The following is a 7,486-nucleotide window of genomic DNA, read 5'->3' as shown; positions in this document are numbered from 1 at the left end:
GATAGACTGGATGGAATTTATGGCATTACTAATGTTCTAAGGGCAGGTTTCCCAGTAATAACTTACCCACAAAACTACTTTAACAAAAGGCTACTTGATAGAACTGAATTAACTGGAATGCTTCTTTTTTTTTTTTTTTCTTTTACTGTCAGGGATTTCCAAACTATAAATACCTCCATCCCTCTAAGCAAATGAGTCAGAAATATTTATGAGGCCCCTTGCATTTTGATCACCTCTGCAATGGAATGCAGCCATCTCACCATGACCACATTCGATCTCCACCCTATTCTATATGGTCGATGGACTCCTTAGTGTATCATACCTAATCTGTTAGTGAGAGGAACTTTGGCAGTGAGAAAAGAATGAAGGGGAAATCGAGGATTGATGTTGCTGAACGTGGTTATATTTGAACAAGATGCTGTCCATTGCTAAATGAAATCCAGTTGTAAATTTCAGAACGTCAGCACAGGGGGTGGCAAGATGGCGGTCTGGCCATTTGATTCACCTTCTGGAGGCATTTCAGGCTTAGTTCTTTCCCTTTTGGAAATAAACATTCATCTGGGTCTGGAAAATTCTGTATTGCTGACGTTTGGGATTGGGTGCAATATCCAAGTTACCCTCCCTGCCTTTTTTTCTAAAAGAAGCTTAAAAGATATCAAAAGGTCAAAATACTGACATTATGCCGTTGGTCATGGTTGCTGTTTTACATTTCTTCCTGATGAGAATGTTATATAGAAAACTACTACTTGATCTAACATCAATTCTATAAAATGATTTTGTTGTTTGTGTAAAAATGCCAGAAGTTTTTTATTTAAAAAAAACAAGCAATTCAAAAATTCATAAAGAAGACTGAAACACTGAATTAGAAAAGAAACATAGGTTATGTTAACTAATATATGGGATAAGTTTAAAAAATATGAAGTATGAAATGAAAATCAGGTAATACATACCCATGCACTTTAGAAATAGGGTTTACAAATCTAGTTATCCAACTATTAAATTTTATTTTAGTGAGGCACACCCCAATAAATTTTATAGATGACCTCAAATTCCCATATTGAATTTTAATTTTTGATTCTTCTAGTTCTTATTTTTTAAAAAAGGAAATATTGTCTTATTTTAATACCAATTCCTTTGCATCAATTAATATTATTAACTAATTGTTATTAAGCATTCATGGGCCAAATGTTTTGTTAGACTCAGAGACAAGACATGGTGGCAGAGAATGAGTAGACATCATCAAGTGTTCCTACTCTTTGGATATACCACTAGACTACCTTTCCTGACCTTCCTTGGGATACAGACATCCTACCAGTGAAATGTGAGTAGAAATGATCCACATCACTTCAGGGAAAGCCCAGAGTCTTCATGGACTTCTCTGAAGGCTCCTTTTCTTGTTTCATCTCACAGGGCAATTCAGGGGTAGATCTTTTTTAAAAATGTCGATGTTTATAAGGCAAGAAGAGCCTTGCTATTTACTTATTTATTTGTGTATTTGTGTATTTATTTATTTTGGTACAAGGGATTGAACCCAGGGGCACTTAACCACATCCCCAGCCTTTTTAAAAAAATTTTTTTTTATTTAGAGACAGGGTCACACTTAGTTGTCGAGGCTGGCTTTGAAGTGGCAGTCCTCCTGCCTCAGCCTCCCTAGGTGCTGGGTTTACAGGGGTGCACCACACATGGAAGACCTGGAAACCCCAGGACTGAGCAGGGCCATCGGATGAATAAAACTCCCAACCTGGACATGTGTGGGGATGGGAGGTCAGCCTGCCGGGCGTGTGTTGGGTCACAGAGGCAGTGGGGTTGCTTGTTTGTACAGCTCTTACCCTGAGCCATGATTGTCCCCCCTCAGTGCTGTGGACCTATTAGACCAGCTACCTTTGCTGTGAAAGTCTGTCCTGTGCCTGGTGGGGGGCTCGGGCGCAGCCCTGACGACTTGCCGATGCCGGTAGCCGTAAAAATGTCTCGAGACCTCCCAGTGTCTTCCGGGGGCAGAATTTCCCCTGGTTGAGTACCACTGGCCTCATACAGTAATAGTTCTTGTTCTTAGAAGTTTTACACAGAACTCCCTGCTTTAGTTTCATATAATAAATCTCTGAAAAACCTTTGAAATTCAACTGTCTGAAAGTTGAAGACATTTGCACTAAGAACTTTGTTATAATTCAAGGGAACTGAAAAGATTAAAGTTTAAGCTACCGTTATTTTATTAGCATATTTTGACGATGCTGTGTCAGCAACTTTTATGTTTTTAGACTTTGTTTTCTCCCTTCAAAACTGGACCCACTTAAGTCCAGCAAACTCAGACGAGCTGAGGCTACCCGCACGGCGTGCAGGACGGCTCTTGTCTGCCACAACTTTAAAGACCTGTGCCTTTTGGTCCTGTAATAAGTACACTGCCGTCTTCCACATTCTGCTCATATTTTACAAAATAGGAAAAAAATATCCTAGAACAAGTGATTAAATGTACATAGACAAGATGGTCGTAACCGGAAAGAGGCTGGTGGCGTCTGAAGGTTCTCTTCAGGGGGCGGCAAGACAAGTGTTTGCTTGTGGAGTACATGAGTCTGGTCTTGCTTTGCCCCTCATGGGGGCCAACACTTGCCTGGGTGGACCCTCCATGGCCCTCCGCAGGGAAGATCGTTACGGAGAGGGGAATGGATGCCCAGTCACACAAGGACAGTGGAGGCCAAGTCCTTGGTGTTTCAGGAGTTTGCATCCAGTGGTACTGGCAGATGCCAATGTGGATAATGAAATGATTCCATAAAATGAAGAGACACGGGACCGACTCTAAGTTTTACGTGGAAACAGCGTGGTTGGACCGTATGGAACCCCGGTGTGCTCCTGCGGAGACGGCTTGGGGAACATTCCGGTCTGAAAGAGCAGTGTACATCTGATAGAAGGTCCTCTTTTAAAATCCACCCACACGCATGGTCTCTCTTAATCATACCTATGACCCGAGCACAAGAGAATGTGGTAATGAAAACCTTCTCTCTGGACCTGGAGGAGTGGTTAGTTTTGTTGACTTGGTGGATTCTGTCCTGAGTTAAATCATCTTCTGACATTAGGAGAACAGAGTGATTTAAAAATCAAAGTCCCTTGGGTCAGACCATCTGGTTTAGGACTCCCAATCTGTCACGTTCCTTTTGGCATTGCATTTCACTTCCTTCGCCTTGGTTTTCTTATCTACATTTTCTTATCTAATTGAGATAAGAATTCACATTTGATAGGCTGCTAAGAAATTTAAATGAGTTAATGCACATCGTGTACCTAAAAGAATGCCCGGTTCTAGTACAGCTCTCGATAGTGGTTATTTCTCATTAATGGTTAGTTGCGATACCTGGTAGAATTCATTCCCTCTTTGAGGCCGTTCACTAGGGGCACTGACGATGCCACCCTTCGTGACACTCACCTTCCTAATTATGACACTTGGTTTGTGAAGTAACTCAGCCTCATAAATCCCTGCGCCTTTTCGTTCGGACGTCACCATGTTAGTAGATTTCTGCTGTCACCATTCAATTTCTAGAGAAGCCCATGCCTTGGAAATCATTTTGCAGCTCCCAAGGAGGAAGAGCTTTGGATGCACTATCTTTCTTTTCCTTTTAAAAATATATACTCTGCTATTGCAGACTCTAGGTGTTCATTTTATTTCCTTTCTATGCTGTCAAATGAGTTTTCCTGAAACTTTTAGCAACAATGCACATCACACAAAACACCAAACGTCCCTCCATTTCCTCTGCTGCTTAATGCTTTTCTCGTATTTTTCCTGGACACGCACAGTTTTGATTTGGTTTTGAAGAAACCGAATGCCCAGAATCTTATCACTTAGGTTATGAGCCTCAGAATGGCCACGGACTCGTGGACACCACAGTCACACCCCGGCTGCCGTCATCTTGAGGGCAACAGCCTGAGCACTGGTAGCGGAGGAACTTCAGAAGGGAGCGGGCGGCAGGCACCTTGTGGAAGGAGCCACGTTAGGAAACTATGGGAGAAAAAGGGGAGTGTTTAGGAATTAGGATTATTGATCTCAGAGACAAGATTACTGTGGAAGGCTCAAGTTGATGAGGGGTTAACACAGAAAATGGGGACCAGCTGTTCTCCATCTCTAGGACTCCCAAAGAGAGGGCTAAAACAGCATGAGGTACTTCAGGTACGTATGAAGAGGCATGTCAGATGGTGAAAGTGGAATAGGGAAGGGAACCTGTTAGAGGAACACCTTAACATCTGAGAGGACCCCGAAGCAGGACAATCCTCCTCCCAGTGCCCCAGCGCACTCTCTGCATCTGCCATCTATAAAAGCCACACTGTGTTTTTATGAATGTGAAATAACACCTACACCCCTCATTAGGAATCTCAACATCCTAAGCTGCTGTGTGTCCTGTGTATTTCATATATATTTCCTACTCAGTCAACCAACTGTGGATTCAAAGCATTTTGCAGAACGGTACTGAACGTGTGCAAACTTTTTCCTTGTTTTTAGCCCCTAAAAAATACAGAACTACTGTTCGCACACCATCGACATGGATTCAGGTAGCCCCGGTGATCTCCAGACGACAGAGCGCACAGCAGGGTGTGTAAGGCCATTTTGTAAGTGCGGAGCACCAGCAGATTTGAAGTCCTGGAGCCTGTCCCCACACTGACTGCTGGACGACCGTGTACACTCCATGTTCTGTTCTCTCTCGTGGTTCCAGTGATGCAGTCTTGGGCGGTGCGGGAGCGTGGGCTTTGGAATCGGCGTAGCTGGCAGCCATCCTGGCTGCACTGTTTTGATTCTGAGAGCAACTGCTTGCTTATTCTCTCTGAGCTTCGATCTGCTAAAGAGTGGATGCTTAGGGAATAGGTCAGCCAATGTATTGTCACAAATACAATGCCGGCACATAATGGTCACCATGTGCATGACAGTACACACGTACACAGGCATTTAAATACATACACTTACATACGTGTGCACACATTAAATAAAAATGCTTTATAAAAGTATGCCCTAACATGGGAAGCAAAACTCCTGGCACAGATACATACGTATATAATTAATGTTATTAAAACCTCTGTTCCACAGAAGTTTCACTTTATTCATTTAAGAGCAAAATATCAGATGGAAATTTAAAAATTCAAACAATTCTTTGGTCAAAGAGAAAACAAAAGTTAAAATGTCAAAATATCCAGAAAATATTATTAATTAAAATATTACATGTCCAAACCCATGGGATATAACTAACACGGTGTTCAGAGGAAACATATATAACCTCAAATGTTTTTATAGATATGCAAGAAAATTAGTCAATGAATTAAGTACCAGTTTAAAAGCATAGACAAAGAACAAACTTAAAAATCTAATGAAATAACTAATAAAAACTGAGAAATGCAAACAGCAAAGGTATAAAACTAAAGAGTAAACTCAAGAACTTGGAGAACCAGCACAATTACATAAAATAATAAAATGAGAATGAAGAAATGACCACAAATACAGAAGGAATGGCAATAACTGACTCTAGTTCAAATGAATACTGAGATGAAGTGGAATAATTTATTAGGAAAGATAAATCGCTAAAACCATACCCAGAAGAGAAAGGCCATGTATTGTATTCCGAGACCATTGACCATAGAAGAGAGCCATTAAAGTGCTAATGGCTTCCTAAGAAAGTGTTCTCCTGGGAGCACTAGCTGATGTGGTTGTAAGCAGAGCGGGCTCAGAAAGGAGGAGGTAAAATGACTGTTTGTAGATAATTATTGCATATGTCACAACCCAGGAGAATCAACCGAAAGATTCCCTCTGACAATTAGCAAATACCACAAGTTGTATGCAAAATTTATTTAAAAAGTACATGGGTGAAATGTACCTACGAAAACCAACAAAAATATTTTAATGGGGGAAAAATTAAGAAACATGCAAGAGTTCAATGAAGAAGTTTCTAGCACATGACTTGAAATTCGAAAGAAGTCTTGTCTAAATGGAAAGGTTGCCCTGTTCCTGGAAGGCAGATTGAAGATTATTACCTTCCACCCATCCCTAGACCAGTCCAATGCCAGTCAAGAAAAAAAGAGCAGCAGGAATCTTTACTTAGTTATTTTTGGTATTAAGTAAAGTTATCTGAAATTTCAAGAGGACAATTGAGCATGTCAGAATAGTCAAAGTCAATTCTGAAAATAAAAGTAATGAAAGGCAGCATATTATATTATACATAATATTAAAAATACTTATACATATATTTAATAATTTTATAAATATGTAATATATAACATATTAAGCATATTATAAAGCTGGGTTACCTAACATGCATTGCTACTAGGGCTGGAACTGACGGATCATTGGTTGAAAGCTAGCAAGTCAAAGAAATAGATTTGGTCTTGCATCTTGATAGGAGTGCAGCTTATATTGGTGTATGTGTGTTGTTGAAACTCAGTGAAAGTACAGGTTTAATTTATACATTTCATTGCACATAAAGTTTATCTTGGAAGAAAAATCCATAAAACATTTTGAAACTTTAGTCTAGTGATATGTATACTAAAGTATTTGAAGAGAAATGTGTTATTGCCTGCAATTTATCTTGAAACAAATCAGAAGATCAGAAAAATCAGAACATAAAATGGACGGATCATGGCTGGAGGGTTGCACACGTGAAAACTATGTAATTATGTGAAATTACCTCATCGTTGCTATATGCTTAAATATTTCATAATAAAGTGTTAGGAAAATAGGTTCAAATGTACAGAGAAATTTAGTATGCAGTGAATATGAAGCTATAAATTTTTAAGTTATAACCTTAGTTATGGAATTGAAAGGGTTTATCTCCTGTTACAAGTCCCAGGATCCAGAGTGCAGATGAGAAGGTTTAGGCTCGGGGACAAAGCCGCCCCTGCAGGAATCTCCCAGCTCCTGGAGTGAGTGGCTCCTGATGGGGTGACTTAGGAGGCCGGGGGGAAGCCTGGCACCCCTCCCCTGAGAGCTTGGTGGGCCAGCAGGGGAGGGCAGGTCCTGGGAAGTGCCACACGTCTGAAAGGCTGGAGGTCAGTAGTCCCTGTACTGAATCAGTGCACGGGCCAAGCTGCCACTACTCTTCAGGCCTTGTGACTATTTTCTCTCCTGTGATTTTTGTTAATTTTCTCTTTCACAGCTAACGACTTTAGGACAGAGAATAGTTTCTTCAAGAGTTCTCAGAAATTCATAAAATACCATGATGTAACTCTTTGTTAAATATTTTTCTGCTGCTCAACACTGTGTTCATAAGTTTCTCAAAGACTGTGTAGAATGGGTGTGGGGAGGGTGTTACTCTCCTGTTCTACATATAGTTTCAAAAATCAGGGGGCTCCTGGGGATTGACAGGTGTCCCAGCAGCAGTAGCCCCACCCCCACATAGAGAGCAGTAGCCAGGCTTCTCAGCAGAGGGGCACGAGCTTTGTCAGCCAGCGTAGGGCTCCTTTTAGGGGTGTGGGGGTGGGAAGGGATGCATTGATTTGGTAGCAAAAGGAACATACTGGAAATTCA

Source organism: Sciurus carolinensis, chromosome 9, assembly GCF_902686445.1.
Source record: "Sciurus carolinensis chromosome 9, mSciCar1.2, whole genome shotgun sequence".
Taxonomy (NCBI): Eukaryota; Metazoa; Chordata; class Mammalia; order Rodentia; family Sciuridae; genus Sciurus; species Sciurus carolinensis.
Note: the sequence above shows the minus strand (reverse complement) of the source record.